General features: G+C 53.4%; 1 long non-coding RNA gene across 1 annotated transcript in view; it reads right to left on the bottom strand.

Moving 5' to 3' along the window:
- Positions 1–12,344: 12,344 nt before the first annotated feature.
- The window catches only part of LOC116944679 (uncharacterized), a 45,041-nt gene continuing 37,623 nt past the window's right edge, over positions 12,345–19,762 (bottom strand). Inside the window, exons 4-5 of the long non-coding RNA XR_012942486.1 lie at positions 14,544–19,003; positions 12,345–13,800 (exon numbers count right to left, since the gene is read on the bottom strand). This is a non-coding gene — a long non-coding RNA (uncharacterized LOC116944679). The remainder of the gene's footprint in view (positions 13,801–14,543; positions 19,004–19,762) is intronic.

Here is a 19,762-nt window from a genome sequence, read left to right as displayed (position 1 = left end):
GTGACCAGTCACAAGCTAATCACTTAGCTATTTCAATGCTAAATTCTATGCTAATTCCTTTGTCAAGGCGCTCTGTTTCTTCTCACACAGCTTAAAGGTCGTGGTCTGAGCTTGGCTGTGTTCGCTCCAGCGCTGTCCTCCAGACAGTCTCGTCCCTTCACCTGACGAAGGCCGCTTGTGTTGTGGCCGAAACGTCGTGATAATTTTATTGTGTTATTTTATCAATTTATTATTTCATTCTCATTCTACGTGACTTTACTGAAAGAACCAAAGAAGATGAACCCTTACTAGTTTGCTGTATCGGGTGGTGGCGGGTTTCAACCACTCTTTCGAGGAGAAATCCACTAATAATATATTTACCCAAAGCCCATGTCTGTGTTTTGACACTTTGTGAAATTGTAAAGGCATTATAATACCAGACCTGTAATCATCATGCTTTGGGAACCAGGCATTGGGCCAATTACGTTGTCAGTGAATGCATTAACATTTACGGGAATTAATCACTTAAGGTGTTTTAACTAAGCTACATTATTTGTTCATTTTTTTATTTTAAGGCCTAGGCATTACAAACTTGAGCCTAGTCAATGTATCAGTGCGTACTTTTTCTCAATGAGGGAAAGTGCTGTAACATTAGCAAGAGCTGACACACACAAAATGCAATTTTCAATTGAACACGTAGGTTTTCGCATCCAATGATAATTTGACATTACCCATTTTAAATGAAAACTGTTATGTTGTCGATCTGAAACCTGTGCATGAATGTTGACTTATTTCGCACCGTACGTAGCCAAACGTGCTAATTGAAGGTGCATGGTGTGGTGATGGTGGGGTGATAGTGGTGCGTGGTATTGTGATAGTCGTGGAGATTGTCGGGACATGGCAAGGGACCCCGTATAAATTAGAATATGTATTCATACTAGAGGAATCTGATGAGCGATAGAGCTCTTTCTCACAGATGTCCAGAAGGGGGCAGATCAGAACGTTACAACACAGTACAAAAACGCGATCGGAGTGCAAAGTCGAGAAAATTGAAAGGGGCCATCCATTTAGTACGTACGCATGGAGGGGGGAAGAGGGGGTTTAACACAAATGTGTACGCTTGAGTATGGGGGGTCTGCTGACATCTTTATCCACTTCCATGGTGAATTTGATGGAAGGGTGTCTGGAATTGATGTGGTCTAGGAAAAGAGAAAGATGGCACGCTACCATTCTTGGATGTCCTGTTTGAGAGAAGGGCTGATGGCTCTTTGGGACATTCTGTTTACAGGAAGCCCACCCACACAGACTCCTACTTGAAACCTGATTCCCACCACCACCCGACTCAGAAGAATTCTCTCATCAAAACGTTATACCATAGGGCTCATTGCATTTCTGACAAACACCACCTGACCAGTGAATTAAAACATGTACATCTGGCCCTCAAGATGAATGGTTACTCTGACTGTACCATCCGCCAAGCTGTTTCTCCCACCATACAGAAACAACCACTTGACACTCCGATCAAAATCATCACGTTACCATACATAGCAGGCGTTACTAAAAAGATTTCCAAAATTCTTAACAAACACAAGATCCAGGTCCGGTTCAACACAGTGCACAAAATCCGTGATCTGATCCCATCAGTAAAAGATGTTATTCCTGACTTACAGTACCTCGGTGTTTACAAATTGAGTTGTACCTGCGGTGACTGCTATATCGGGGAGACGAAGCGACATATCTCTGACCGAATTCGCGAGCACAAATCAGATTTGAAACACGGCAGAACAAATTATTCTGCCGTAGCTGATCACTGTTACAACTCTGTGGGTGATCATGATATTGTTTTCTCTGATACCAAGGTACTCTGCAAACCTACCGGTTATTATCAGAGATTTGTCCACGAGGCCATCCAGATTTACAAACACAGACACAACTTCAACCGAGAGGATGGTTTCAAATTGAACAACCACTGGAAATATGTTAGAAATCAAGTCAAACGTTAGCTGCCTTTTAATTTCTTGTACAACCATTTCCTTTTCTCAGTGGTTGTCTATCAAACTTTAGCTACCTTATAATTGAACAGCCGTTTGTCACCGCTTTCAAAAAATGGAGCTGTGCACAGGCAGCATGTCTCCTCCTCCCCACGACCCCCCACGCAGCATAACAAAAGGTGGGTGTTACCCACTCTCGTGCAGTGCGAAGTGGGTTTTACCCGCTCTCTTGCAGTACACCACCCCCTCCCCTCGAACCCCCTGCAGTCTATTAAAAGGCTGCTTAACCCAGCCCTCCCACCCACCCACGCCCCTAACTGACTCCTCCCCCCCCTTAACCTGTATATAATCCCGGTCATCTCTGAACTGTGCTCCTGACACAGATATTCTGCTGTGACTATTCCACCTGAAGACGGAAGCTTGTGTTGCCTCCAAAACGTCGTGATTTAATTGTTTTCTTTAATTTTTGTTTTATTTTATCTATGTGACTTTACCGAATAAAACCAAAGAGTATGATTACTGTTGGTACATTGTTTTTATAGCTTTCTTTTGGTGATTTCGAAAACATATGGTCCATCTAAATTGTCTCATGGTTGTTATTGTTTGACTTGCATCACACTATGATTTTTGCACACAGCGTTGTAATACGTTTTTTTTTCAGATTTGCTGGTTTATCCAGGATGTTTCTGTTGCGCGTCGTCGCTTTAAGATGTCCTCTGTTCATATTTAGTTTGTTGCGGTTGCACCCGACTTAAGAGCTGCATGGCTCACAGGGCTATACCTAATAAATGAAACTTGTTCTCTTTGCGGTTCGCTCGGTGAGCTACGTCGTGCCCATACAATTTTAAGCTCATTCACGGGGGCCGCAATGCAATTCGGCGTGCGGGGGGGGGGGGGGGGGGGTGGGGGGTCGGGCAATCTCCTGGCACTGGGAAACCATGGGGCATCCCCACTAGGGGCCCCTCGGGTAAAAACCCATGGTATCAGGTGACCCCCCCACGAGACCCTACGTGGGTGCATGTGTGTGTTTAGTGGGGGTGTCTGGCAAAACAACCCTCTACCTCCTCGCGGTGCCGGACGGGCAACTCTGTCGTGGACAGTGCTGTGGGGGGAGGTCCAATTGTGATTGGCTCCTCCCCTCATGGCATATGTGTCCACCACAGGGGCTAAACGGGGGCTCTGGACGGGTGCGAGGGGCTGGTAACCCCTCCACCTTCAATTAATTACCACTAAACCGCGAATTAAGTATATAACTAATAAGCTTGTGCCGGAGGCCCCGGGGGGCCAGGTGTCTATGACGTCTCCTGGCCAAACCCCAATTGGCGGAGCCAGGAGATTGAATATCTACCCTCGGGGCTCCTCCAGAAACAACGAAAAACCACTACGGGTGGCCACGTGGAATGTTCGAACGCTCACTGCGGAGGAGAGGCTGCCACTCCTCTGTCGGGAGCTGGACCGGTACCGCCTGGATCTATGTGGCATTCAGGAGGTCCGGTGGACCGGCTCTGACTCCTGCCACCATGAGGGGTGGACAGTCCTCTACTCGGGGCAGCAGACTGCCAAACAACAGGATGTGGCTCTTCTTTTGAACAAAAGAATGAAGGGGGTGTGGGAGCATGGCGGTGAGGTGTGGGAAGCTGTAAGCCCCAGGCTACTTTGGGCTCGCCTTCCCATCAACCGGAGGCGAGGAATGGTGGTCGTGGTTATTTATGCCCCCACCGAAGATGAACATCCGTGGAGGGATGCAGTCAGATGCCTTCTATGACCTCCTGTCACAGGTGCTGGCTAAAGTTGCCCCTCGGGATAGAGTCATCATGTTGGGTGACTTCAATGCCCGAGTTGGTCATGATACTGGCACCTGGTCTGGAGTGATTGGAGGGCATGGGCCAGATCAGCTCAATAACAACGGTAGGAGGCTGCTACATTTTTGTGCAGCCCATGGGCTTGTAATTACCAACACGCTGTTCCGGCATCGGCGCATCCACAAAACATCATGGATGCATGCCGGGTCCAAGCAAGAACATCTGCTGGACTACATAGTGATGGACCAGCGGATGCGAGCCCATGTCCTTGACACCAAGACCTACCGTGGAGCTGATCTGCTCTCTGACCATCGACTAGTCATCTGTAAGATGCGCCTGCCATTCTTCCTCTCCGGTGGTGGGTGTACACCCAGGACCCCATTCCAACCTAAAGTGGCCTGGTCTCAGTTATCTGATGAAAGTTGCAAGCGAGAATTTCATCATCGCTTGCGGCTGGGATTGGCATCGTCCCCGACTCCTCCTGATGTCGAGGGTAAATGGGCGAGGTTTAGGACTGTGACTCATGCAGCTGCAATGGCTGCTTTAGGTACGCGGTCCAGACCTCCCCAGAGACCCTGGCTGACAGAGGAGGTGTTCAGGATGGTTGAGAAAAAGCGACAGGCTCACTGTCATCGGCTACAAAATCCCACGTCAGAGAATGAGGAGGCTTACCGCAGCCTTCGCTCAGAGGTTCGGAGAGCCGTGAGGCGCTGCAAGGATGGGTGGTGGTCGCGGGTTGCTGAGGAGATGGAGTCTGCCTCAGTGGCCCGTGATCACAAATCTCTATTTAACTCCATCAAAAAAGTAATCTGCAGCGCCACACCTATTACCATCATTAGGGGAAAAACGGTGACCCAATCTCCGACCCCCAGGAACAGGTTTGCAGATTTGCTGAGCATTTCTGTGAGGTCCTGGGGGAGGGAAAATCCCTCAGCCAGGAAAACATCGTGGCACAAAGTGAGGATGACCCTGCTGAGGCTGCGGTGCCTCAAATATTGGAAGAAGTCACCTCCTGTGAGTGGCTGGCTGAGGTGCCATCTGTTGAGGAAGTACTGAAGGCGATCCGGAGTCTGAGACCAGGAAAGGCAGCGGGCAGAGATGATCTCCCAAGCGAAATGCTGAGGAACGGCGGCGTTTGTGCACAGACTGCCCTATATGACATCATAACAACAGTCTGGACCACTGGACAGGTTCCGCAGGATTGGAAGGATGCCCTGGTGGTCCCCCTTTTTAAGAAGGGGGACCGCACAGACTGTAACAAGTACAGGGGCATCTCACTCCTCAGCGTGCCGGGAAAGGTCCTGGCAAGGATTATTCAACATCGCCTTGCCAGGCACGCTGAGGAGAGGCTTGCGGAGCCCCAATGCGGTTTCAGGAAAGGGCGGTCCTGCACAGATGCCATATTTTCTGTCCGTCTGCTACAGCAGAGGTGTAGGGAATTCCAACAAGACCTACATCTCTGCTTTATTGACCTGGTCAAGGCCTATGATACCATCAGTAGGCCTGGGCTCTGGGTTGTTCTTCGTGCTTTTGGAGTACCTGACCCTCTGCTCACGATCATTAAGGACCTTCATGATGGTGAGCGGGCCCGGGTAAAACTACGTGGCCGGGAGTCAGAGCCATTCCCTGTACACCTTGGGGTGCGACAGGGATGTCCTCTGGCTACCACATTATTTAACATCTATTTTGACCACGTAGTTCGTGAAGCCTTCAATAGCTGTACCGGGGGAATCTCCATATGGTACAGATATAATGGGAGGCTGATCGATGCCCGGGTGTGGTCAAGGGATGGCTCCCTATTGCTCAACCACGTTATGTATGCTGATGATTTGGTAATAGCTGCTCATTCAGAGGAGGAGTTGGAGACGCTGCTGCTGAGACTGGAGCGTGCCACTAAGAGGTGGGGCCTTACCATCAGCCTCACCAAAACTAAGCACCTGCCTGGGTATTTTGTACCATCGGACACTCCACCCCCACAACTCCCAATCGGTGATGGGGCAGTTGTGGAGAGAGTGGAGAGTTTCCCATACCTGGGCAGTGTGCTTATGACCGGCTCCAGTTTAACAGCAGAGGTCTCACTCTGAATCAATCGAGCGGCAATATCTTTTCATCGGTTGCGTAACGCTGTGTGGAAGCTACCTGGTCAGTCGCTCCGCACTAAGCTTCAGGTCTTCTCGGCCACTGTCATTCCCTCCCTTCTCTATGCTTGCGAAACGTGGACCCCCCTAATGGAACATCTTCGCCGGTTGGAAACATTTAGGCTAGCCTGCCTACGATCCATCCTGGGTTTAACCAGACTGGATTGTGTGAGGAGCTCACAAATACTTGAAAGATCTGGGCAAGGTCCCATGGGTGAGCTCCTCCGGCGGGGAAGGCTGCGATGGCTGGGTCATGTAGCCCGCATGCCCAGCCACCGCATGCCGAAACAGCTTTTGTTCGGCCGGATTGAGGGGGCTAAGCGGGCGCGGCACGGGCTAGAGAAGAGATGGAGTGATGTGGTACAGGAGGACGTGGAGCTGAGTGGACTTGCCGATGACTGGTACCAGCGGTGTCAAGATCGGCCTCTGTGGAGGAGGCTCGTGAAGGACGCTACTGGGCAGTTGGAGGCAGTCGCCCTCCAACAACAACGGAGGGCGGAGGAGCGATGCTCACAACAACGAGCGGAGCGCCGGGTGGCTAAAGCACAGCAGGTTGCCACAGTAGGGGGCACAGGTGGTGCATCAGCCAGTCATCTCAGGCAGTCGACCCGTGGCACCAGGGTCTGCCCCGTGACCTCCTGCCAGCGGGCGTTCGACACTTCACGTGGCCTCAGGGTGCACATAGCCTGGCACAAGCATCGTGGTGACGTCACCGCCACTTAGTGGCGAATGGCGGTTGTTGTTGTTAGTGGGGGTGTGCGTACGTTCGTGTGGAGGGGTGCGAGGGGTTAGCAGCGCCGGCGGAGTTGCTCCGTTGCTGTGGCACCACTTTATTATTCATCCTTGATAATTTAGGCGCGGATTAAATATCGGCCGTTCTATAGGATTCGGGGGGGGAGGGGGTGTAAAAAGTGCGCTTACGTACAGCGAGGGGTCAAGTTTTGACAGATTTTTTCATACGTACTAAGTGGATGGCCCATAAACAAATTACTTAAAAAAATACACGCATATAAAACGAAACCTTACCAGGTAAAGCCAACTGAGTATGTGGTTGTGCGGGGGTGCCATAGGCGCCCCTGAACAACCGCAGCCTGCGGCGCCCCCGAACAACCACAGCCTGCGGCGGCCCACCCAACTCCATCGGCCCACCCGGCTCTGTCGGCCCACCCGGCTCCGTCGGCCCCGCCGGCCCACCCGGCTCTGCCGGCCCACCCAGCTACGCCAACCCACCCGGCCCCGTCGGCTCCATCGGCTCCCTTCGTCGGCTCCGTTGGCTCCCCCGGCCCCCTCACAAATGGCCCCGCCAGCTACTGCTGGAAGCGCACCCCGGGACCACGAGCCTCAGGCGGCCATCAGTGGAGAGCAAGGGGGTCTCTCAGGGCAGCAGTGGACAGAGCACGGCTCTGCCCCAGGGCAGTAGCGGACCGAGCACGGCTCTGTCCCAGGGCAGCAGTGGAGAGAGGACGTCTGGCTCCCTCACAGCAGCAGCGGAGACAGCGTGGCTCTCAAGCCAGAAGTGGAGAGCATGGGGGTCCCTTAGGGCAGCAGTGGACGGAGCACGGCTCTGCCTCACTCTCACTCACCCGTCTCCTCACTCTCACTCACCCGTCTCCTCACTCTCACTCACCCTTCTCCTCACTGTCACTCACCCGTCTCCTCACCGTCACTCACCCGTCTCCTCACTGTCACTCACCTGTCTCCTCACTGTCACTCACCCTTCTCACTCTCACTCACCCTTCTCCTCACTCTCACTCACCCTTCTCCTCACTCTCACTCACCCGTCTCCTCACTGTCACTCACCCGTCTCCTCACTCTCACTCACCCGTCTCCTCACTCTAACTCACCCGTCTCCTCACTGTCACTCACCCGTCTCCTCACTGTCACTCACCCTTCTCCTCACTCTCACTCACCCGTCTCCTCACTGTCACTCACCCGTCTCCTCACTCTCACTCACCCGTCTCCTCACTGTCACTCACCCGTCTCCTCACTGTCACTCACCCGTCTCCTCACTGTCACTCGTCTCCTCACTGTCGCTCACCCGTCTCCTCACTCTCACTCACCCGTCTCCTCACTCTCACTCACCCATCTACTCACTCTCACTCACCCGTCTCCTCACTCTCACTTACCCGTCTCCTCACTGTCACTCACCCTTCTCCTCTCACTCACCCGTCTCCTCACTCTCACTTACCCGTCTCCTCACTCTCACTCACCCGTCTCCTCACTCTCACTCACCCTTCTCCTCACTGTCACTCACCCTTCTCCTCACTGCCACCCTTCTCCTCACTCTCACTCACCCGTCTCCTCACCCTCACTCACCCGTCTCCTCACTCTCACTCACCCGTCTCCTCATTCTCACTCACCCTTCTCCTCACTGTCACTCACCTTTCTTCTCACTCTAACTCACCCTTCTCCTCACTGTCACTCACCCTTCTCCTCACTGTCACTCACCTGTCTCCTCACTCTCACTCACCCGTCTCCTCACTCTCACTCACCCGTCTCCTCACTCTCACTCACCCGTCTCCTCACTCTCACTCACCCTTCTCCTCACTGTCACTCACCCGTCTCCTCACCGTCACTCACCCGTCTCCTCACTGTCACTCACCTGTCTCCTCACTGTCACTCACCCTTCTCACTCTCACTCACCCTTCTCCTCACTCTCACTCACCCTTCTCCTCACTCTCACTCACCCGTCTCCTCACTGTCACTCACCCGTCTCCTCACTCTCACTCACCCGTCTCCTCACTCTAACTCACCCGTCTCCTCACTGTCACTCACCCGTCTCCTCACTGTCACTCACCCTTCTCCTCACTCTCACTCACCCGTCTCCTCACTGTCACTCACCCGTCTCCTCACTCTCACTCACCCGTCTCCTCACTGTCACTCACCCGTCTCCTCACTGTCACTCACCCGTCTCCTCACTGTCACTCGTCTCCTCACTGTCGCTCACCCGTCTCCTCACTCTCACTCACCCGTCTCCTCACTCTCACTCACCCATCTACTCACTCTCACTCACCCGTCTCCTCACTCTCACTTACCCGTCTCCTCACTGTCACTCACCCTTCTCCTCTCACTCACCCGTCTCCTCACTCTCACTTACCCGTCTCCTCACTCTCACTCACCCGTCTCCTCACTCTCACTCACCCTTCTCCTCACTGTCACTCACCCTTCTCCTCACTGCCACCCTTCTCCTCACTCTCACTCACCCGTCTCCTCACCCTCACTCACCCGTCTCCTCACTCTCACTCACCCGTCTCCTCATTCTCACTCACCCTTCTCCTCACTGTCACTCACCTTTCTTCTCACTCTAACTCACCCTTCTCCTCACTGTCACTCACCCTTCTCCTCACTGTCACTCACCTGTCTCCTCACTCTCACTCACCCGTCTCCTCACTCTCACTCACCCGTCTCCTCACTCTCACTCACCCTTCTCCTCTCACTCACCCGTCTCCTCACTCTCACTCACCCTTCTCCTCACTGTCACTCACCCGTCTCCTCACTCTCACTTACCCGTCTCCTCACTCTCACTTACCCGTCTCCTCACTCTCACTCACCCGTCTCCTCACTTTCACTCACCCTTCTCCTCACTGTCACTCACCCTTCTCACTGTCACTCACCCTTCTCCTCACTCTCACTCACCCGTCTCCTCACTCTCACTCACCCGTCTCTTCACTCTCACTCACCCGTCTCCTCATTCTCACTCACCCTTCTCCTCACTGTCACTCACCTTTCTTCTCACTCTCACTCACCCTTCTCCTCACTGTCACTCACCCTTCTCCTCACTGTCACTCACCCGTCTCCTCACTCTCACTCACCCTTCTCCTCACTGTCACTCACCCGTCTCCTCACTGTCACTCACCCGTCTCCTCACTGTCACTCACCCTTCTCCTGTCACTCACCCTTCTCACTGTCACTCACCCCTCTCCTCACTCTCACTCACCCTTCTCCTCACTCTCACTCACCCGTCTCCTCACTCTCGCTCACCCCTCTCCTCACTGTCACTCACCCGTCTCCTCACTCTCACTCACCCTTCTCCTCACTCTCACTCACCCGTCTCCTCACTCTCACTCACCCTTCTCCTCAATGTCACTCACCTGTCTCCTCACTCTCACTCACCCGTCTCCTCACTGTCACTCACCCTTCTCCTCACTGTCACTCACCCTTCTCCTCACTCTCACCCGTCTCCTCACTGTCACTCACCCGTCTCCTCACTCTCACTCACCCGTCTCCTCACTCTCACTCACCCTTCTCCTCTCACTCACCCGTCTCCTCATTCTCACTCACCCGTCTCCTCACTCTCACTCACCCGTCTCCTCACTCTCACTCACCCTTCTCCTCACTGTCACTCACCCGTCTCCTCACTGTCACTCACCCGTCTCCTCACTCTCACTCACCCGTCTCCTCACTGTCACTCACCCGTCGCCTCACGCTCACTCACCCTTCTCCTCACTCTCACTCACCCGTCTCCTCACTCTCACTCACCCTTCTCCTCACTGTCACTCACCTTTCTTCTCACTCTCGCTCACCCGTCTCCTCACTGTTACTCACCCGTCTCCTCACTCTCACTCACCCGTCTCCTCACTCTCACTCACCCGTCTCCTCACTCTCACTCACCCGTCTCCTCACTCTCAATCAACCTTTCTTCTTACTCTCGCTCACCCGTCTCTTGCTCGCAGTCACGTGACGCACTTCAACCAATCTGGAGGCGTACATGTTTGGGGGGGGGGGGCGCACCTCTGGTTGGCTGCTTGCTCGTGGTCACGTGACACACTTAAACCAATCCGTGCCGCGTTAATCACAGTCACAGAGTGACAGAATGACAGAGCTGGTTGTTTATATATAAGTATTTTTCAGACACGACCTGGCCACAAATGACAGCTCAACGAAGTGGCTCATCACGTGGACTTTTATAGCAGAGAAATAATCAATATAATGGAGGCGGCTGCAGCAAGCCCAGATTTTCTCTCTTGAGCCCCCCACTGCAGTGATCGAGAGGGAAGGTGGCGCGACGCCGCCGCTGCCTTCTCCTCGGTAGCTCAGCTCGGGACGGCGCGCTGCGGATCACTCCTCGCCCACGAGGAAGAGGAAGCAAGAGCCATCGTGTCCCCATCCCCTTACAGAGACAGCAGGGGCACACCCCTCCGGGCACCCCCCAGGGAGCGTGAAGACAGCTCAAATACCTCCTGTCAGCACGGTTGGCTACGTACGGTGCGACAGAAGTTCAATATCAAACATACCTAAGCGCAGTATAAAACTATTCCCGAGGAAACAGAATATGCGCAGAGTTTATCCATAAGTAACCGATTTAGTTCAAAGTGCGGGATTGTCTCTCGACGCGTAGCTCTCCGTTATGCTACCTGCATGCTCCAATGCCACCAACCGGACCGGTCACATTCTCGCACATTTTGTACCGCCACCACCACCTCCTCCGTCTTGGGTTAAAGTGAGCCTCCGACTACACACACGCGTAATGTGCTCTTGTCTTAAAAAATCTGGCGCATTATCAATATCATGATTATTATTATTATCTTTCTCTCCTTGCAGTTCGTTTGTGATGCTGCGTAAGGCAGTGGTGCACAAACAACATCACAAAAAACGCGTCCGTCGATAACACAGCGGCCTTAAAGGGATGGACTTTTTTGTATCGCATAGGCATTTATTTATTATTCCCAAGGCAGTGTTATTGACGAACATTACTGGGGGTAATTTTCTCGCATCCCAACTATTTGGTCTAACTTTATTATCGTGGTGGTAGCGGTGGTTGCAGTAGGCCTCATCCATCAGTGGAATTACCATGGCTAGTGCTAACAATACCGACGATGAACGAGAGGAATTGTTGCTGTTTCGATGACTTGGCGGCGCGCTCGCTGGAGGCGTGCCGTGGTAGGAGATCCGAGGTTTTCCCTCCTCCCCACTCCCACCACTCAGTGTCATACCGAGGGAGTTTTGGTGTTCTTGGTAAAAATGCAATTCGCATTGTTTCACTTACTCGGCAGCAGACTTGCAGCGTGTGTCGAGATGCTTCATTTTAAGGAACTGCTCATTGTGGGATCAACTTTACAAAAGTCTCCCTAGAAAAACACAGTACACCTTCTACAAATGAGGGTTTCCGACTACATTTTAAATATATATGAATTTAGTTTTATTTCCTTGGTAAATTGTATGAATTGAAAGTCGTTAACTTTCCATGATTAAATATCGCCCGCTAACTGTTGGGAAATGCAATTGTGTGTAGAGGTAGTGCATTAAGTAGATTAATGTATAACCCAACGAGGTGTCATGCATGGGGTGTGGTTTGTGCACTCAGGTTTCGCCGAGTGGTGGTGGCTATCCACGTGGCCTGTAACCCAGCGCTGTGGAGGCAGCATAGAGGACTGGTGGATCACACGGCAGACGCTGCTGTGAAACTCCATTCCCGTGGGCGTCGAGGAGGAGCCGTACCGCTGGCTTTGCCAGGAGAAGGCGGTACAGCAAGAGTGTGGACTCCACCTGTTCCATCTGTACCGGTGTAGTGGATTAAACTGAGTCACAGATGCACTTCTTGGAGGCAACACATTTATTTACACCAACACATTAACACAAAGGGGTTACTGCCCCTTTACCAGAAAACCTATGGTGGTGGACCACCAGGCTAACTACGCTAGTTACTGGGAGTAGCTACAGTGGACAGGACCCTGGCTTGGGTCCTCGTCCATGTGTTGGTGATTTCTTCTCTTGGACGTAGAAGGTAGATGACAACAGCAACGCAGAGCCCCGGTCCCTGTGGGGTACCGGTTTATATGCTCCCGGGTCGTGGCTGGCCCCGCCCTTGGCCATGACCACCTTCGAGAAACCTCTTGTTGTTTCTCGACCCTTCCCGTAGGATCTCACCCTGACACGTGACCACCCCCTAGCCCCCGCCTGGGGCCCCTGTGTAGATGTTACCTTACACGTGCCTTCCAGGGTCAACCAGAGTGCCGTGGCTGAGGGTAACCTCATACCATGGCTGACACTCTCACACTCCTGTAGGAGTCAGCACTACACGCCACGCGTGGTGTCACTGCGCTATCTCAGCACTCACCGAGCCCCCTATAGGGCTGGTACTACACCCACCTACGGGGTGTCTGCGATGACAATGCATCGCACGCCGTGCCTTGCTAGAGCCGGCACTATTCAGCGACATTCTTGATGTCGCTACATACGTGATGTCCGCGATTTGAGTACATCGCACGCCGTGCCTCTCTAGGGCCGTCACCACACAGTGACATCTAAGATGTCACTACATCACCCCCCTCTTCGTAGCACTCAGCCGTCCCAGCTGTCAACGCCCCCTTAAAACGAACTAAGTGAGTAAGGTGATAAAAAGTGATTAAAAAGTGATTAAACACTGTGTGCCTCAACAAATAACAACATCATCAATTAAATGCCCAAACCCACCTATACAATATTTATACTACCTACAAATGTACATTAACAACGGGGAAAAGGGTGTGAGTACAGAACAACATGAGAGAGAAAAAGAATAAAGAGTGCAGTGAACTGCGAATGCTCGGAATCCCCTTTCATCGCCAGCATCTCCCACCCTCACCGTGTGACAACACCCGCAAGCACAATAAGGGCTAGGTTCAGCCAATAACCAATACGGCTGACCGAGTGTGACAACCAACCGAGGGTGTGGGAGTGTGTGTGCATGGGGATCACGAAACCTGAAGAGTTTTATAACGAGCCATCGTGACCGGGCCTCCAGGGAAGGTGGACTCACTCTCCCTGGAGGTCCCGGGGGGGGAACATGCAAATGTCCCGTGGAGCCCGGCTCCTCACGAAGAGCAGTAGGCCGGGTCGACGGGTTGTCCCTTCCCAAATCCAGTGGAGACGGCGCAGGCAGCGGCGCTGGGGACGTCGTGCGTGCGGCACCTAGGGACGGAATCAGACGACTCCGCTGAGGACCACCCAGCGGACAGGACCCTCAGCAGGTACACACCCGGGCTCACTGGACACATCTGACACTCGGCCCCTGCGGTGTGGAGATGGAATGAACTTGCGCAGCGTGATGAAAGGCTTGAGGCCCGAGGGATGTACAAACCAACTCCGCCGCCCTAAGCAGATCTGGACACACTGTGGCCGAATGGCCCAAATGACATCAACCGGCCCTCTCCAAGGTTTGAACAATTTGGGCGACGTACCCACCGGTACCTGTGGACAGTGCAACCAGGCTCTGTCCCCAGGTGCCCACTCATGTGTAGAAACACGGGAACCCCTCATCCGCTCATTAGCCAATTGACGCAAATCGGAATTTACCCTAGAGGCTTCCCACGCATCTGAAAGCTTTTGAAGGGTGAAACGCACAGAGTCAGAATTTTTAGATTTAGCTTTGTCGGGCGCGGGATGTGTGAGGGGCCATCCTATATGCAGATAGGACTCTGGGAATGTGCAAATCCCAGTCGAGTTGGGACTCGCTGACCTGGTGGCTCAACATGGACGTGTAGTGTGTATCCGACGAGGCAACCACAGAGATCTGGAGGCACCACAATTTATTATAACTTTTATGGCTAGGGATAACACAACACTTTGGGGATTCCACTAGACCCCTTGGAAAGGGTCCCCTTATAATTCAGTCCCCTTATAGCCAATTCCCCGGGCTCCCTGCGCCGCCGCACCGATTGCTTTCCACGCTGGACTCCGTCCTCTGCTTCGCCCCCGTTCCTCTTCTCCTCCCCCGAGCCTGGCCTCATGCCACCACCGGCCACGCCCCTGCTCAGTCTCTCGAGACGGAACAGGAGCCAGCATCACATGTCCTTGGGCCCTCATTTCCGGGCCTCCTTAACTCCCCTGAGCCGGCACGTCCCCTCTCTCTTCTAGCGACGGGACCCCGCTGAGCAGGGCCCGCTTCCCGCAATGTCTCCGTCAACTCCCTGCAGAGGTACGTGCACTCGCTCGCATAAATCATGGGTGCTTACAGCATACACCCCGTAGGGACGCTACTTACGTCCCTACATCGGCGCTCCACCATGCCATCCGTTTGCGGGTGGTACGGTGACGTGCGTACTTTCTTTGTTCCCAACAAATTGCACACCTCCCGCAACATCTTTGAAGAAACATTTTTGCCCTGGTCAGTCAGAAGACGTTCGGGAGCACCCGATTACATAGCCATTGAGGAATGCCTCAGTGATCGTCGCCGCTGACTGGTTGGGGAGCGGCTAGGCCACAGGCCATCGTGAAAAATACTCGACTCCCACCAGCAAGTACTTATTCCCACGAGGAGTAGTGGGAAACGGACCAAGGATGTCAAGCGCAACCAACTCATTCACGCGGGAAACCTGAATTAATTGTAATGGTGGACAACAGGGTTTCGCCGGCAGCTTCCGCCGCGCGCACTGCACACACCCTTTTAACAAATTAGCGACATCCTCAGCCATGTCAGGCCAGAAGAAGTCCAACTTAAGTGTGGCCAGCGTCTTATGCAAAACTAGGTAAAACAAGTGCTCGTGTACCGTACAGATGACCTTGCCCCGTAGGGCAGTGGGCACAACAATGTTGTATTGGTGCAAACCTCCATCCCAATGCATGAGCAGTCCCCCCTCAGATTCTCTGACACGGCATGGCAATTTAAGCAGGGAGGAATCCTCCTCCTGGAGGCACCCCCATTCTGCATGGTCCAACCCAATGACAGTGTCACGCACCGCCGGACCCTCGGCCAACTCAGATGTTACCGAGTCGGCCAACGCCGCGAGGGGAGGGGATGAGGGCTCAGCAGCCGGCTTACAGGGCCCAGAGCCCGAAAAGCAGGCGCACCCGCCGCTCGTTGGTAATCGCGACAGCGCGTCAGCGTTCGTGTGACGGGAGCCCTTGCGATAGGTAACTTTAAAGGAGTAATCCTGGAGGACCTTCAACCAGCGTGAAAGTTGGCCAGACGGCTGATCAGCACGCAGCGCGTATTGTAGCGCTGCGTGGTTAGAGCGCACCTCAAAGTGTCTACCATACAAATAGGGACGATACTGTTGCACAAAAAACACAATGGCCAACAGTTCTCAGCGTGTGACACAATACCGTTGTTCGTCCGGAGACAGCACCCTGCTGCCGTATGCGACAACACTCTCGACGCCATTGACAACTTGGGACAGAACAGCTCCAATTCCAGTGTTACTAGCATCTGTATAAAGGACAAACAGCAATGAAAAATCGGGGTAGTGGTGGGGAGTGGCATTCACCAAGCCATCCCGGAGCGCAACAAATGCGGCCTCCTCCTCCCCCCAATGGAATTTATGACCCTTAGCCATCAAGGTGTGGAGAGGCTTAGCGATCGTAGCAAACCCGGGGACAAAACGGTGGTAATAGGATGCGAATCCTATGAAACTGCGTACCTCCCCCACCGACATGAGGGTCGGCCAAGTTCGAACACACGTGGTTTTGTCCGGGTCAGTCGCAATACCCGATTCACTCACTATGTGGCCAATTTCTGGAGGAAGTGACATTTCTGCGATTTAAATTTCAGGTTGGCCGCACGCATTTTTAGAAAAACAGTGCGTAGCCGTTGCAGGTATATCAAGCACGAGTCCCACTGGAGACCAGCCAGGACCAATTCCATCAATTGCTGGAACGTGGTCGGCGCGGAATGAAGACCCATTGGAAGCCGATTGAATTCGAACAAGCCTTGTGGTGTACAAAAGGCTGTCTTGGGCTTAGAGGCTTCGTCTAGTGGTAACTGCCAGAACCCGGATAGGAGATCGAGAGTGGAAAAGAACCGCACTCTGGCTAGAGCATCCAGTGAGTCATCCATTCGAGGTAAAGGGTACACATCAGCGACAGAGACCTAATTAAGCTTACGGAAGTCAACACAAAAGCGCAAGCTACCATTGTGCTTTTTAACAGGTACAATTGGTGCTCCCCATGGGCTGGGGGACGGTGAAATAATGTCCGCGGCTAACATTTCGTCAACCGCCAGCGGAACGTGTAATTTTCCGCAGGGCTCCCCGGTAGGAATTCTGCTGGATGGGAGCGGCGTCGCCCGTATCAATGTGATGACTTAAAAGCATAGTGCGTCCAATATCAAATTTCCCTTTACTTTAAACACCCGGACAATACCACATTTTCGGAACACAGCTTCTCTATCCACCCCTCATCAAGTTTCTGGTGCGGCCGCACATTCGACGCGGCACGCACATTGCCAACAATGCTTCCCTCAGGAAGCGCTGGCGACGCATGAGCTAGCATGGTACCTTCTTGGGTGACTGACGTGTCTAACCCTGCGTTAAGGACCTCAATGAAGGGTTCCTGATCGTTGGATACCAACATCTGCGCCCCCAAGATAATTCCTCCCGCCGTCAACTCCCGGTCTAGCGGTTTCTGCAATCATAGGGGAACCAACATTTGCGTGCCGGGGGGAATCCTCACCATCCTACACGCAAGTCCTTGCACGGTAGCATTAGCCGTGTATAGGCGGGTGGGAGAAGGCAAAAATGTCATTCAATGGCCGGATGGTAATTCCAGGCACCCCTGGTCAATAAAAATTTTCAGGGGCATTCATCCCAAAAAATCAGTCCTGAGCAAGCAAGGAATAGCAAGGGATGTCGAAACAAGGACCTATCCTGTCAATTTAACATCCGCAATGCACACCTCCACTGTTATTTTCCCAATAAGGAACGACATTTAGAGGGTAAGATATTATAAATAAATTCTGAAATGATGGTCGCTGATGCACCGGTGTCAACGAGCATCCTAATCTCCACCCCTTCTATCAGTCCAACAACAGTGGATGAACCTGCAGTCGTGGCTACCACTCTATTGGCGAGCTCCAACCAATGACCCGGTCGGAGCGTCCAGCCGGCCCGATCAACATCAAAATCCTCCCACCCCGACCCGTGACCGGCACAAAACCCGAACGCACGAGATGGGTCAGATGGATTCAGGGGCCGAGTGTGGAATGTGTCGCGACTCATCTTAGGGTGCAGTGGAGCGAAGGACGGTCGGGCGGATGATGGCGGTGGTCCGGGGAGGCATCGTCGTGGTACGCGGCAGCCCGACGAGACGTATCCCGGCAGGCCGCAGCTGTAGCACACGACAGGGCTGCTCTCGGAATGAGGAGATGTCTTCCGCCGTCGCTGGTCGTCCGCCCGCCACACCATGCCGTCCCCTCGCCCGCCTCCACTCTGGGTCAATGCGCAGGCTGGGACGGGCTCCACATCTTCAGGTGTATTCGGCCCCTCGCGGGACACGGAACACGCCACCGACCTCTTGTGCCGTTGCAGGAGATCGTGAGCCTGAATGCATTTTGCAACCCTGATGGACGATAGATCGTCGTCTACAGCTGGCAGAACAATGTTGAGGTCCTTAGCCAAAGCTAGCAGTCTCTCAAGAACCAACGAGTCGACTCCGTCGTGGTCCTTTCTTGGAAAGGCAGCCTTCACTACCACCAAAAGTGTGCTACGGAAGGCAAGGGGGCGTCTCGGATTCCCCTTTCTTTTGCGTAGCGAACTTGTAGCGTACGTTGGACGGTGGCTCGTAAATGGCTGCCATTTGGTCGAAGGCTTGAGTCAACGTGGCACTCTCCGATGGCGGGATGATAAGGAACGCTGCCAGGGTGTCGTCATCAAGGGCGGCGGGCAGCGCTATCAGCGCCTCCGCCTCCGTCCACCCCGCCAAGTCGGCGTTCGTCAGGAACCACCGCTTGAAGGCCACCCAGTCGCCTCCGGCGGCTATAAATTATTTTACGAAAGGAAGTCCTTGCCGGAGAGATGGAATGTCCACCGGCGATTTTGACGCAACTTTGGATTTGGCGGGTCCCGCGCTCCGCTCTTCGGAGAATATGGCGGCTGTAAGCGCGGGTTGCGCCACGGAGGTTTCCGCTTGGCCGGAAATGGCGGCGGGATCTTCGTCGCCACGTGGCTCCGTTGCTCCCGCTTCCACTGCTGGCTCCATGATGTGGAGCTCCGCGAGGATGGACGCCGCGGCATGGAGGAGCTCTGCGAGGTGGCCGTGTGCAGCCGAGAGCACCCTCCCCATCGGTGTGGAGCAGTCGCGTGCCTGGTCGGTGCTCTGCTCCACCGGCAACGCTTCATCTCCCTCCTCCGGGGCTGTTTGCGGGATGAGGTCTTCATCATCCGACGTCCTGGTACGTAGTCTGCAGCGCGTAGACATAGTCTAACAGCTAGCTAAGTAAAACAATGCTTTTGGCCACTTCCGACACCAGTTGTCGTGGATTCAACTGAATCGCAGACGTAATTCTTGGAGGCAACACATTTATTTACACCAACATATTAACACAAAGGGGTTACTGTCCCTTTACCAGATAACCTATGGTGGTGGACCACCAGGCTAACTACGCTAGTTACTGGGAGTAGCTACAGCAGACAGGACCCTGGCTTGGGTCCTCGTCCACGTGTTGGTGACTACTTCTCTTGGACGTAGAATGCATATTGTAGATCTTCAGATGACAACAGCAACACAGAGCCCCAGTTCCTGTGTGGACCTGGTTTATATGCTCCCGGGTCATGGTTGGCCCCACCCTTGGCCACGACCACCTTCGAGAAACCTCTTGTCGTTTCTCGACCCTTCCCGTAGGATCTCACCCTGACACATGACCACCCCCTAGCCCCTGCCTGAGATGTCACTACACGGGCATAGAGCATTTCCCCCTCGCAGGCATGGTGTTTTCTCCGGTTACTCTGGTTTCCTCCCACATGTAAGCACTCATTAATTGACCGATAACACCTGAATACATGTGTCGTGTAGCAGCGCCGACTGGCGGCCAGAAGTAGCAATTGTGGGTTTACCCACCCAAGGGGAGAAAGTAAACATGGGAAAGTCCACAAGGGGAAGAACTGGGGCAAGGGTCATGGAAGTGATAAGAACTGGGCCAACGGTCATGGAAGGGATCCAT

The sequence above is a fragment of the Petromyzon marinus genome, chromosome 21 (genome assembly GCF_048934315.1).
Source record: "Petromyzon marinus isolate PM22_M1 ecotype Great Lakes invasive population chromosome 21, UKy_Petmar_22M1.pri1.0, whole genome shotgun sequence".
Taxonomy (NCBI): Eukaryota; Metazoa; Chordata; class Hyperoartia; order Petromyzontiformes; family Petromyzontidae; genus Petromyzon; species Petromyzon marinus.
The sequence above is the reverse complement of the archived record's forward strand: the minus strand, read 5'-3'. Positions and strand labels throughout refer to the sequence as shown.